Raw genomic sequence first — 14,562 nt, forward strand, 5'->3', positions numbered from 1 at the left:
AGTTTGCACATTCTCTCCTTGTCTGCAAAAGTTTTCTCTGGGTGCTCTGGTTTTCTCCCACAGTCCAAAGACGTGCAGGTTACATGGATTGGTCAGGCTAAATTGTTCCTTAGTGTCCCAGGATGTATGAGTTAGGGGAATTAGTGGGGTAAATATGTGAGATACAGGGATAGCACCTGGGATGATGCTCTATCAAAGAGTTGGTGCAAACTTGATGGGCCGATTGGCCTCCTTTTATACTGTGGGGATTCTATGAGTTTTGATGTTAGCTCTCATTTTCCTCCCCAAAATTGCCACAAATTTGTTAATGCTCAAGGCCTCATATCATTTGGCTACAGTCACAGGAACACCTTCTGAACCATTTTCCATGATCTGTTAGTATGGGGGTGGTGGTGGCAAGATCACGGCAGCAAAGGTCAGCAATTTCTTTGTGAGTTCGGGGGATGCTTATACCATTTGAATTTCTACTTACCCTGATAGAATTGCATAATAGTTGGCTTGGTCACAGGAAATGTATTTGCTGCTCCCCACTCTGGTGTAAAAGTTACACAGTCAAAACCCCGGTTATGTTATTGAGAACCATCATGTACATGTTTAAAAATCCCGCCAGATTTATCTTCTATGGCCGCCTGCTCAGTTGAGCCATCCTACCCAGCATTTTCAGGGCAGGCAGGTGAACTGGGGTGGAATTTAATTGTGGCGTTTTGATTCCCAAGAGTGAAAACATCCTGCTACATGCCTCTGGCAGCCAGAAACAAAGTTTTCATTCCCAGACGTGTTAGGCATTTAACTGTCCTCATTTGTTGGTCTTCCCTAGGATCCTAGAATCTCTACAGTGCAGAAGGAAACCACATTGAAACTGCACTGACAACAATCTCACCCAGGTCTATCCCAGTAACCCCATATATTTACCCTGCTAGTCCCACTGACACTAAGAGGCAATTTTAGCATGGGCAATCAACCTAACCCGCATTCCTTTTGACTGTGGAAGGAAACCAGAGCAGCCGGTGGAAACACATGCAGGCATGGAGAGAACATACAAACTCTACATAGATTGTGACCTGAGGCTGGAATTGAACCCAGGTCACCAGTGCTATGAGACAGCAATGCTCTGTGCCAACTTGACATATTTCAGTGTTCTGGTTGGCATTTCGTCTGAACACTCAGTTGACTAATCAGGGTATTTATGGACACCCTACTTTTTAAAGTTCCACAGTGTATACAGCAGATTGCAGTTTCCTGTTGAGAAGAAGTTAGGTTAATAGTGCTCCAGGTAGAAATTTCCCCCAACTCTTTTGGTAAAATGTGATTTTTTTTGGTGGCGATAGGTTCAACTGAGATATTCAGAAGGGAATTAGATTGCTAACTGAAAACTGAAAGATAAGACTTTGCAAAGTTATGGGGGAATAAGGCAGGCAGTTGCTCTTTCAGAAGCCAGTGCAGACGTAATGCACTGAGTGGCCTCCTTTTGCACTGTGAAGATTCAATGATTCTGTAACACTCAAAAACTGCACTCTAGACTCAGTGTTTCTTCAACTGCAGAGCAGGCAAATTATTTTCCTAAACTCAAACTCCCAGTAGCAGCTCTGCTAAACTCATCATTCTACTGAGTAACGTAACTAATTATTTTACTTGAATACATTGAGGAAAATTTAAAATAAGAAACAATTTATTGTCAACCTTGTTTTTGTCAAATTCAAAGGAGATTATTCTGTTCTTCTGCAACCCAAGGACACACAAACTTAGTTAAACAATGTGGACAAGGAGAGTAATTTTAATGCTACACCAATGTATGACTAGGAACATTTTGAAGAGCAGAAATCCTGCCACCAATAAACAGGGTCTGAAGGAAAGACCAAGGGACAGAAATCTCTTAAATGGTCTTTCTGCCCGCAAATACTTCCCTCCAAACATGATCGAAATGATGAAAAATATGGAGGGGAAATGTTCTAATGAGCTGACCTTGCTCAATTCAATGATGTAGCTGCCGATAGTGGTAGTTCAAAGTATTAAGAGAGTTGTTATGGCACCACTTCAGCCAGGATCATGAACTGATCCAATGGAGTATAACAGGACCAACCATGAGAGAAAGGTTGGCAGAATAAAAAAGTGTACCTGTTAATCAAAATGATAAAGAGAGGTTAAATGTGGGTAAGCTTCCAGAAAAAAAAATTCAGAATATTATTAGTGGTCACATAGCAAAATGTAGGTTGATTAGCAAGACCCAGCATGAAATTCTAAAGGCAAAATTTTTGAGAATGTGACAGAAAGGATCTTTGCAGGGTATATGGTATACTTGGACTTTCAAAAGGCATTCCGTATAGTGCCACACAACAGTCTTGTGTGAAAAATTAAAAGGGACAATAGCAACATGGATACAAAATTGCCTACTAATAGGAAACAGAGAATAATGGTCAATGGATGTATTTCAGGCCAGGGGGAGGTTTGTGGTGGTGATCCCCATGGTTCAACATTGGGACCCCTTCTTTTCCTGATAAACACTAATGATCTAGATTTTGGTGGGCAGGGCAGAGTTTCAAAGTTTACAGATGGTGCAAAACTTGGAAGCATTGTAAATTGTTAAGTGGACAACTTCAAAAGTTGATAGGGTGGGCAGATAGTGGCAGATGAGGGTCAATGTGGAAAAATGTGAGGTGATGCATTTTGATAGGAGGAACATTGAGAGACAATTATAACATAAAGGATAAAATTCTTAAAGGGGTTCAGGAGCAGAGGAACTTGGGTGCTTATGTGTATAGATCATAGAAAGTGGCAGGACAGGTAGACAGCAGTTAATAAAGAACAAAATATTCTGGGCTTTATTAATAGGGGCACAGAGTACAAGAACAAGGAGGTTTTGCTGAACCTCAGTTAGATCTCAGCTGGAATACTGTGCACAGTTCTATAGAAAGAATCTGAACATTGGAGAGAATGCAGAAGAGTTTACAAGAATGGTTCCAGGGGATGAGAAACTTCAATTATGAGGATAGATTGGAGAGGTTGGGTCTATTCCCTTAGGAGAGAAGAAGGCTGAGAGGGAATTTGATAGAGATCATACAATAAACATAGAATCCTTGTTGTTTGTCCATTGTCATCAATGAGGACCACAACACCATTCATCATTTTGAGGCTGGTTGCGGCGTGTCCAAAAATGACTGCTCAGGCCAATTCGGGGACGGAATGTCCTGGCACATATTGGACAGACTTGTGTAGACACTGTATTTGTTGCGCTGGTGGCTTCGGACTTGTGCAGCTCACGCTTAAGTTGTGCTTCAGCAATAAACCTTACTTTGTAAGCCTGACAGCCTTTGTGGATGAAGCAGCGCCAGGTAGGGCGATTTTGTGCCAGCGTTTTCCAGGTGGTCGTGTCTATGTCAAGTGACTTCAGGGAGACCTTGAGTGTGTCGTTGAAATGTTTCTTCTGCCTTCCACGCGAGCGCCTTCCAGCAGAGAGTTCCCCAAAAAGGAGCTGCATGGGTATGCGCTCATCTGACATACGGATGACATGACCTGCCCACCGGGTCTGCGCTCTCATCAGCAGTGTGTGGACTGATGGTAGACTTGCTCTAGAGAGAACTTCAGTGTCTGGTACTTTGTCTCGCCATCTGACGTGTAATATTCTGCGAAGACAAGTCATATGGAAATGATTGAGCTGTCTTGCATGCCTTCGATACACAGTTCACGTTTCACAGACATACAGGGTGGTAAGTACCGCGGCGCTGTAGACGTTCAGTTTTGTTGCTGGGCTGATTCCTCGACGTTCCCATACAGTGGACCGCAATCTACCAAAAGCAGAACTTGCCTTTGCTATTCTGCAGTTAACTTCTGTATCAATAGTCACTGCTTGGGAGAGAGTGCTGCCAAGATAAGTGAACTCGTTCACTGCCTGTAGTTTCTTTGATTGTGATTATGGTTCTGCGTACGGTGCATGAGGAGCAGGCTGGTGCATTACTTTTGTCTTTTTAATGTTGATGGTGAGTCCAAAATTGTCACAAGCCGTGGTAAATTTGTTCATACTGACTTGCATCTCTGGCTCTGAGCCAGTATACAGGGCGCAATCATCGGCAAAGAGGAAGTCTCTCGGAACAGTCTCCTTCACTTTGATAATAGCTTGAAGTCTCCTCAGATTGAAGAGCTTCCCATCCACTCTGTACTTGAAGCTGATTCCAGCAACACTATCCTGGAAGGCATCATTCAGCATGGCAGTAAACATTATGCTGAACAGTGTGGGTGCAAGCACTCACTGTTTGACGCCATTGGTGACTGGGAATGCCTCAGAGAATTCTCTGCCATTCAGTACTCTGGCCATCATGCCATCATGGAACTGGCGTACCATCTGAATGAACTTGGGGGGACTGCTGAACTGTGACATGATCCTCCACAGGCCTTGTCGGCTTACAGTGTCGAAGGCTTTCGCGAGGTCAACAAAGATTGCGTAGAGCTCGCAATTCTGCTCCTGACACTTCTCCTGAGGTTGGCGCGCAGCAAAAATCATGTCATTTTGACATAGAATCCTAAGTGCAGAAGGAAGCCATTTGGCCTATCAAGTCTGCACCGACCACAATTCCACACAGGCCCTATCCCCATAACCCCATGCACTTACCCTAGCTCGTCCCCCTACACTAAGTGGCAATTTTCAGTCTGGCTAATCCACCTAACCAGCACATCTTTGGACTGTGGGAGGAGACAGGAGCGCCCAGAGGAAACCTACGCAGACACAGGGCAATGTGCAAACTCCACACAGACAATGACCAAGCCAAGCATTGAACCCAGATCCCTGGTACTGTGAGGCAGCAGTACTAACCACTGTGCCACCATGCCACCCAAATACCATATGTTCAAAATCATGAGCGGGATGGACAGAGTAGATTAGGAGAAACTGTCCCCCTGGTAAAAGAATCAAGAATGAGAGGGCACAGATTTAAGGTGTTTTGCAAAAGATGAAAATGTGATGTGAGAAAAAATCTTTTCACGTAATGAGTGGTTTTGGTGTGGAATGCACTCCTTGAGAGTGTGGTTGAGGCAGGTTCAATTGAGGCATTCTTGAGGACAACAGATGATTTCTTTAATAGAACCAGTGAGCAGGGATACAAGGAAGAAACAGGGGAATGGCACTGAGCATAATGCTCATTTGGAGAGTTGATGTAGACACAATTTTCTGGTCACGTCCAACCCAAGGCTAAAGAATTCCGCCTGAAATCAATGGACCTTTGCATAGTTTGTGTCCCACCCACTATGATTCCCATGGCAAACAGGATGGGAAATTCCGCACAAGGGTCAAATGGACCCTTCTTCACTGTAACAATTTTGTGATATAAAGGGTTTAGAAATTGAGAAGCAAATTAAGATACCATTACAGGGTGAAAACATGTTTTTAAAGAGTTTATTCCTGGGGAACCAAGCAATTAAGTGTACTTATCTACATCAGTTTTCAATATGTTCAGAAGCGTCATGACTTGTTCTCTGGAGCAGTGTACTGGTGGCTGGTGAGTGTAAACTGCGAGTGTACTGTGTTTTCTTTAAAATTGCATTGCTGGGTTGTGGGTTTTTTTTCCTTTTGTGCTTTCCATAGTGGGTCCTAGGCGCAAGGGCTGTTGGGAAGGGAGTGAGGGAGTATAAAAACAAGGCCACAGTAGACAGTGGGTAGGGCAGTGAGGTGGGTGTTGAGTGAGTGCTGTAAGGGCTTTGGCAAGGTGAGTTATTGGTCAAATGTTTCAAAGTGTGCCCATAGGTCTAAGGGTAGTCAAATAAATGGCAGGGTCCATGGGGAGATGTATCAGCTGTATAAGGTGCAATATGTGGGAGTTCCTGGAGACACAGCATCTCTGGAGAGTCCACATCTACACCAAATGTCTGGAGTTGCAATGTTTGAGGGCTGGTTAGGCAACTGGAGTTGAGGCTGGAGGATTTATTTTTAGTTAGGGAAAATGAGGCACTAATGAATAGGAACTGGATTCAAGAGGGGATCCCAGAGCCAAGGAGGGGGAATGGGTGGGTTACAGTTAGGGGGAAAAAGAAGAGGAGTAATGTTCCAAAGGCTACCCCAGGGGTAGTCTCTCAAGATAGCAGTGGTAAGGTACCAACTGAGGTGGAAGGGGCATGAGGGGAAGAGGAAAATGCCTCAGGGAAGGAAGGGGGCTGGATGTGAGATAGTGGTGGGGGATGGGAGGGTTAGAGGAATTGATAGGTGGTTCTGTGGGCAAAAGTGGGACTCCAGGATGGTGGTCTGCCTCCCTGGAGCAGGGGTACAGGATGTATTGGAGAGGGTAGAGGGAATCTTGAAGGGCCAAGGGACCCAGGTGGATGTAATTATACATGTAGGAGAGAAGGACATAGGCAGGAAGAGTAGGGGGGAAATATGTATGCAGTTCAGGGAGTTGGGAGCCAGGCTGAAGTGTAGGGCCTCCAGGGTGGTGATCTCTGGGCTGCTGCCAGTGCCCAGCAATAGTAGGGATAAGAATAATGAGATCCTGCAGCTGAATGCATGGCTGAGGGATTGGTGCAGGACAGAGGGCTTTAGTTTTGTTGACCATTGGGAAGTCTTTACAAAGGAAGGGCACTTGTATAAGAGGGATAGGGAACACTTAAATGGGAAGGGGACACCATTTTAGCTGGGAGGTTGGCTGGAGTGTTTAGGCAGAGTTTAAACTAGTATGGGGGGGTGGGGAGGAGAGACAGCTCAGGCACTGGGAGTGAGTTGGAGGTCAGGGTAAGTCTAGATGATAGGAAAATCCCCCAGGAGAAGGAGGATCTGAGGGTCTTAGCTGCATCTGTTTTAATGTGAGGAGTGTGATGGGAAAGTCGGATGAACTTAGGGCCTTGATGTTTGTGAGGAATTTAGATGATGGTGATAGATGTGGTTAAAGGAGGGGCAGGGCTGGCAGCTAAATATTCCAGGGTATAAGTGTTTTGGGTGTGATAGGGGAGGGTTGAAAAGGAGGGGGAGTGGTGCTGTTAGTTAGTGAGTGGATCACAGTGGTGCAGAGGGAGGATAACATGGTGGGGTTGGAAATTGAGTCTCTGGGTGGAGTTGAGGAATAGGAAGGGGGCCATTACTATGCTAGGAGTGTACTATAGGCTGCCTGATAGCCCATGGGCAGTGGAAGAGGGTATATGTAGGGGCATTTTGGATAAGTGTAGGAAGAACAGGGTTGTTGTAGTGGGAGATTTTAATCTCCCTGGGGTGGATTGGAAGGTGCCTAGAGCTGGGGGGGGTCTGATGGGGAGGAATTAATAAGATGTGTATTGGAAGGATCCTTGCAATGGTATCTAGATAGCCTGACTAGAGAGGGGGTGATACTGGATTTAGCTCTGGGAAATGAGCCGGGTCAGGTGGTTGAGGTTGCGATAGGCGAACATGTGGCTAATAGTGACCACAACTGTCTACTTTAGGATACGAATGGAAAAAGACGAGAGCTGTCCTAAGGGGAGGGTGCTAAATTGGGGGAAGGCTAGATACAGCTGGATTAGGTAGGAGCTTAGGGATACAGACTGGGATAGGCTGTTGGAAGGCAAGACCATGTTAGGCATGCGGGAGTCTTTCAGGGAAAACTGCAAAGGGTGCAGGAAAGGCATATGCCAGTTAGCAGAAAAGATGGGAAAGGTAGGATTAGGGAACCGTGGATTACTAGAGAGATAGAAGACCTGGTTAGGAAGAAACGAGAGGTGTATGTCAGGTCTAAGCAGCTAGGAACGGAGAGTGTGTTAGAGGAATACAAAGTAGGAGGGATCTCAAACAGGGAGTTAGAGCAAAGAGGGGGCATGAGATGGCTTGGGCAGGTAGGGTTAAGGAGAATCCAAAGGTGTTTTACTCCATCTTAAGAATAAAAGGGTGGCTAGGGGTAAAACTGGTCCCCTCAGGGACAGACGTGGGGAATTGTGCTTAGAGACAGAGGGAATGGGGGAGATCCTGAATGAATACTTTGTCGGTATTCACGAAGGAGAGGGGCTTGATGTCTGGTACGGTCATCAAGGGAGTGGTAGACCAATTGAAAGGTCCCTCGATTACGAGGGAAGAAGTGTTAGGGCTTTTAGATGGCATTAAAACCGATAAATCTCTGGGGCCCGATTGCATTTATCCTAGGCTGCTTAGAGGCGAGGGATGAGATTGCTGGGCCTCTGACGTGAATCTTTGTCTCTTTGGACACAGGTGAGGTCCCAGAGGACTGGAGGATAGCGAACGTGGTACCGTTGTTTAAAAAGGTAGGAGGGATAGCCTGGGTAACTATAGGCTGGTGAGCTTAACGTCTGGTAGGTAAGTTGATGGAGAAGATCCTTGGGGATAGGATGTATGAGCACTTAGAGTGTTGCAATCTGATTAAGGATACGCAGCATGGCTTTGTCAAGGGGAAGTCTTGCCTTACAAATCTAGTAGAATTCTTTGAGGAGGTGACAAAAAACAGTCGAAGGACGAGCCGTTGATGCCGTCTATATGGATTTCAGTAAGGTGTTTGACAAAGTCCCTCATGGTAGGTTGGTACTGAAGATTAAAGCTCATGGGATATGTAGTCAGGTATCTAGGTGGGTAGAGAACTGGCTTGCAAAGAGGAGTCAGTAGTAGTGGAGGGGTCTTTTTCTAGCTGGAGGTCTGTCACTAGTGGTGTGCTGCAGGGCTCAGTACTGGGATCTCTCTCTTTGTAGTGTATATAAATGATTTGGAAGAGGGAGTAGGTGGTGTGATCAGCAAATTTGCTGATGACACCAAGATGGCTGGATTGGCAGGCAGTGAAGAGCAGTGTCTGGCAATACAGTGGGATATTGATAGGCTGGTTGGTTGGGCAGATGCATGGCAAATGGAGTTTAATCTGGATAAATGAGGTGATGCATTTTGGCCAGAATAATGTAGGGAGAGTTTTGGTAAAGGGTAAGCCCGTAAGGAGTATAGAATTGCAGCAAGACCTGGGGGTGCAAGTGCACAAGTCTTTGAAGGTGGCAGTGCAAGTGGAGAGTGTGGTGAAGAAAGCTTGTGGTATGTTAGCCTTTATAGGAAGGGGTATAGAATATAAGAGTTGGAGTCTAATGTTGCAGTTGTACAGAACATTGATTAGGCTGCATTTGGAGTACTGCATCCAGTTCTGGTCACCTTACTACTGGAAGGATGTGGAGAGTCTGGAGAGAGTGCAGAGGAGGTTTACCAGGATGTTGCCTGGTGTGTAAGGACTGGGGTATGAGGAAAGATTGAAGAAATTGGGGCTCTTTCCCTTGAAAGATGCTGACTGAGGGGGGGGATCTAATAGAGGTATATAAGATTATGAAGGGTATAGATAGAGTAAACAGAGGTAAGCTATTTCCTATGATAGAGACACATAGGACAAGGAGCCATGGACTTGAGGTGACGGGGGGAGAGGTACAACACAGATATTAGAGGGAGGTTTTTCACACAGGGTAGTGGGGGTATGGAATGCTCTGCCAAGTAAGGTGGTGGAGGCAAACACTAGAGTCATTTAAGAGTAACTTAGACAGGCACATGAGTGGGTTGGAGATGGGTGGATATAGATTGTTTTAAATAAGGGTCATTAGCATTGGGGTGTCCCTGGCAATGTAAATGGATATGGTATGATGTTTTTCTCTTTTCATTCACAGGTTTTAAGTTGGTCCACCTTGTGTCCAACAAGGGGCATAAACATGATGGGTTGTACTGGGGCTGCTCTTGGTTGTTTGAGATTGGCCTAGTGCTTCATGTCGTTAGTGTGTGCCTAAACTGGGCAAGATACTGGGCAAGACAACAGCTCAGTGACTATTGCTTATTGCTGTGCAGACACATGGATTTGGGCCAGTGTCTGTGGGAGTTTGCACATTCTCCCTGTGCTTGTGGTTTTCTCCAGTTTCCTCCACACCCCAAAGATGTGCTGTTAGGCTGATTGGCAGGAATAAATTGTCCCTAAATCAGATTCCCTCAATCTGGATGGCCATAAAACATATTAGACAGGGGTTGTGGGTGGAGAGGGGGACTGGTGGTGTTGAGATGGCAGTGTGGGCTCATTGGGCCAAAGGGCCTGTTTCCTGGGTGTCCTTTGTCCTTTGTCCTTTGTCCTTTGTCCTTTGTCCTTTGTCCTTTGTCCTTTGTCCTTTGTCCTTTGTCCTTTGTCCTTTGTCCTTTGTCCTTTGTCCTTTGTCCTTTGTCCTTTGTCCTTTTGTATTAATGACATGAAGGAAGAAAGCAAATGTACTGTAACCAAAATTTTCAGATGACACTAAGTAGGTGGAGTGGCAAGTTGCAAGAGTAATACAAACTGTTCAAAGATATATTGATAGATTCAGTAAGTGGGCAAAAAGTTGGCAAATAGAGTATAATGTGGGAAAATGTGAAGTTGTTCATTTTGGGAGAACAAAAGAACTGAGTGTTACTTAAATGGAGAAAAACTGTAGAAAGCTGCATCACAAAGGGACTTGGGGGTACTTGTGCACAAAAAACAGAGCTAGCACACAGTTGCAGAAAGTAATCAGGATGGTTAATGGAATGTTGGCTCTTTTCAAGGGGATTGGTGTGTAGGAGTAGCAAAGTCTTGCTGCAATTATATAAGATATTGGTGAGAACATCACTGGAATACAGTGAGCCACTTTCATCCCCTTATTTAAGGAAAGGTATTGGACAGAATTTTCCCAAAAAGTGTAAACAGTGAGAAAGCAGGGGTTTTCTGCACTGGTCTATTTGTTGCACTCCGCATTGCAATTTTTCTATGCTTGTCACACAACGGGCAAGGCACGTTTGGTTGAATTGTTAATTACTTTTTCTGCGTTTTGAAGAAAGGGAATTATGAGTGAGGCCAGTCTGTTGCCCCCCAGTGTCGGATGTGTGAGGTCCTGGAGGCTCCTGGACGTCCATATCTGCCAGGTGAGTCAAGCTGCAGTTCCTAAGGGACCGTGTTGGGGAACTGGAACTGCAGCTCAAGGACCTTCGTCAGGTCAGGGAAAATGAGGAGGTGATAGACAGGAGTTCCTGGCAGGTGGTCACACCAGGGCCATGAGAGGCAGGAAAGTGGGTCACAGGAAGGGCAAAGCTCAAGTGCCAGAGAGCACCCCAGTGGATGTGCCCCTTCACAATAGTACTCCTGTCTGAGTACTGTTGGGGAGGACAGCCCACCTGGTGGAAGCAGCAGTGGACATGTCTCTGGGGCAGAGTCCAGCCCAGTAGCACAGAAGGGTAAGAAAAAGCAGGAAGGCAGAATTAATCAGGGACTCTACAGTAAAGGAGTCGGACAGGCGATTTTGTCAAGGCAGACAGGACTCTGTGGTTTGCCTCCCTGGTGCCAGGATCTGGGATGTTTCTGGTCACGTCCCAGAAATCCTGAAGTGGGAGGGAGAGGAACCAGAGGTTGCAGTACTTGGGATTGCTGCCTGTGCCACGAGAAAGTGAGCAGGAATGGAATGAAGTGGAGGATGAATGCGTGGCTGAAGGATTGGAGCAGGGGGCAAGGATTCAGGTTCCTGGATCATTGGGACCCCTTTAGGGGCAGGTGTGACCTGTACAAAAGGACAAGTGGCACCTGAATCCCAGGGGGACCAATATCCTGGTGGGAAGGTTGGCTAAGGCTACTGGGAGACTTTAAACTAGAATGGTTGGGGGTGGGAATCAAAATGAAGTGACTGGGAACAAGGTTAGCTTGCAAAAAGAAAGGGATTGTCAACAGTGTAAGAAGGAGGATAGACATGTGACAGAAGGGGAGCACTCAGACCAAAGGTTTGAGATGTCTATTTTAATGCTAGGAGTGTTGTGAACAAAGTGGATGAGCTTAGAGCATGGATCGCTGATTGGAAATGTGATGTGGTGGCCATTAGAGACTTAGATGTCTCAGGGACAGGACTGGATGCTTCAAGTGCTGGGTTTCAGATGTTTCAGGAGGGTCAGAGAGGGAGGCAAAAGAAGTGGGGGAGTGGCACTGTTGATCAGGGATAGTATCATGGCTGTAGAGAAGGTGGACACCATGGAGGGATTGTCTATGGAGTCTCTGTCTGTGGAACTTCAGAACAGGAAGGAGACAATAACTTTACTGGGTGTTTTCTATAGGCCACCCAATAGTAACAGGGTTGTTGAGGAGCAGATAGGGAAACAGATCCTGTAGAGATGTAGTAATAACTACATGATGGGAGACTTTAGTTTCCCAAATATCGATTGGAATATCTTGAGGGTAAGGGGTTTGGATGGGGAAGAGTTTTAGGTGTGTTCAGGAGGGTTTCCTGACACAGTATGTGGATAAGCCTACAAGAGAAGAGGCTGTATTCAATCTAGTATTGGGTAATGAATGTGGACAGGTGTCAGATCTTTCAGTGGGAGAGCATTTTGGGGATAGTGATCATAACTCTATCTCCTTTACACTAGCATTGGAGAGGGATAGGATCAGGCAAGTTAGGAAAGTGCTCATCTGGAGTAAGGGGAAATATGAAGCCATCAGGCAGGAAATTGAAAGGAGGTATTCTTGGGGAAATGTACCCAAGTAAGGTGGCAGATTTTCAAGGAATGTTTATCTGGAATTCTGCACAATGTTCCAATGAGACAGGTTTTGGTAGGTTACAGGAACTGTGGTGCACAAAAGTTGTAATGTATCTAGTCAAAAAGGAAAAAGTGTACAAAAGGTTCAGGGAGCTAGGTAATGCTAGGGATCTAGAGGAGTATACAGCTTGTGGAAAGGAACTTAAGAAGAAAATTAGGAAAGCCAGAAGGGGTCATGAGAAGCCCTTGGTAGGTAAGATTAAGGAAAACCCTAAGGCATTCTACAAATGTGAAGAATAAAAGGCTGAGATGTGAAGGAATAGGACCTATAAAATGTGGTGTTGGGAAAGTTTGTATAGAACCAGCAGAGGTGCTCAATGAATACTTTACTTCAGTACTCACAGGGGAAAAAGATCTTGGTGGTTGTAGTGCAGGCTTGCAGTGGACTGAAAAGCTTGAGTATGTGGGCATTAAGAAAGAGGATGTGTTGGAGCTTTTGAATAGCATCAAGACATAAGTTGCTGGGACCAGATGGGGTGTACCCCAGGTTACTGTAGGAGGCAAGGGAAGAAATTGCAGAGCCTCTGGCAATGATCTTTGCATCATTGATGGAGATGGGAGAGGTTCCAGAGGATTGGAGGATTGCATATGTGGTTCCTATATTCAAGAAAGGGAATAGAGATAGCCCAGGAAATTATCGACCTGTGAGTCTAACCTCAGTGGTTGGCAAGTTGATGGAAAAGATCCTGAGACAGGATTTATGAACATTTTGAGAAGTATAGTATGATCAAAAGTAGTCAGCACAGCTTTGTTAAAGGCAGATTGTGCCTTACGAGCCTGGTTGACCTTTTTGAAAAGGTGACTAAACACATTGATGAAGGAAAAGTGGTGGATGTGGTTTATATGGACTTCAGCAAGGTGTTTGACAAGGTCCCCCATGCAAGGCTTATTGAGAGTGAGGGGGCACGGGATCCAAGGGGATGTTGCTTTGTGGAGCCAGAACTGGCTTGGCCACAGAAGGCAGAGTGGTTCATCCATCTCTGCATGGAGGTCAGTCACCAGTGGATCTGTTCTGAGACCCTTGCTGTTTGTGATTTTTTTTTTTATATAAATGACCTGGATAAGGAAGTGGAGGGATGGGTTGGTAAGTTTGCCAATGACACAAAGGTTGGAGATGTTGTGGATAGTCTGGAGGGATGTCAGAAGTTGCAGCATGACATAGATTGGATGCAAGACTAGGTGGAGAAGTGGCATATGGACTTCAACTCAGATAAATGCACAGCGGTGCATTTTAGCAGGTCCAATGGGATGAAGGAATATAATATTAAGGGTTGACCCTTAGCAGAATCTCGACATCTGGGTTCATAGGACTTTCAAATTGGCTTTGCAGGTGGAGGATCTTGTCAAGCAGGCATATGGTGTACTGGCCTTCATCAATTGAGGGATTGAGTTTAGGAGTTGGGAGATAATGCTGCAGCTGTATAAGACCCTGGTCAGACCCCACTTGGAGTACTGTGCTCAGTTCTGGTTGCCTCATTACAGGAAAGATGTGGAAGTCATTGAAAGGGTGCAGAGGAGGTTTACAAGGATGTTACCTGGATTGGGTGGCATGCTTTGAGGGTAGGTTGAGAGAGCTCAGTCTCTTCTCTTGGAGAGACGAAGGATGAGAGGAGATATTGAGGTATTGATCAGGTGGATTCTGAGGCTTTTTCCCAGGGCTGAAATGGCTGCCACAGGAGGACACAGGTTTAAGGTGCTGGGGAGTAGGTACAGAGGAGACGTCAGGGATAAGCTTTTCACTTGGTGGTGAATGGAATCGACTGCCGTCAGTGGTGGTGGAGACAAATTCAATAGGGTCTTTTAAGAGACTTCTGGATGAGTACATGGGACTTAATAGGATTGAGGATTATAGGTAAGTAGGTTGAGATATGATTGGTGCAACTTGCAGGCCAAAGGGCCTGTTTGTGCTGTAGTTTTTCTATGATTCTATGATTATGGATTCAAAGAGCCTCCATGCAAATCACACCATGGAAGCTCCAGATGTGTGACTCACCCAAAGTTGTCTGCAGCTGTGCACTTAAGAGGCAGCTGCATTTAAACATGAACTCACAATCAGTCATGCCAAGAAGATG

The sequence above is a fragment of the Carcharhinus amblyrhynchos genome, chromosome 17, assembly GCF_965287045.1.
Source record: "Carcharhinus amblyrhynchos chromosome 17, sCarAmb.v2.hapA, whole genome shotgun sequence".
Lineage (NCBI taxonomy): Eukaryota > Metazoa > Chordata > Chondrichthyes > Carcharhiniformes > Carcharhinidae > Carcharhinus > Carcharhinus amblyrhynchos.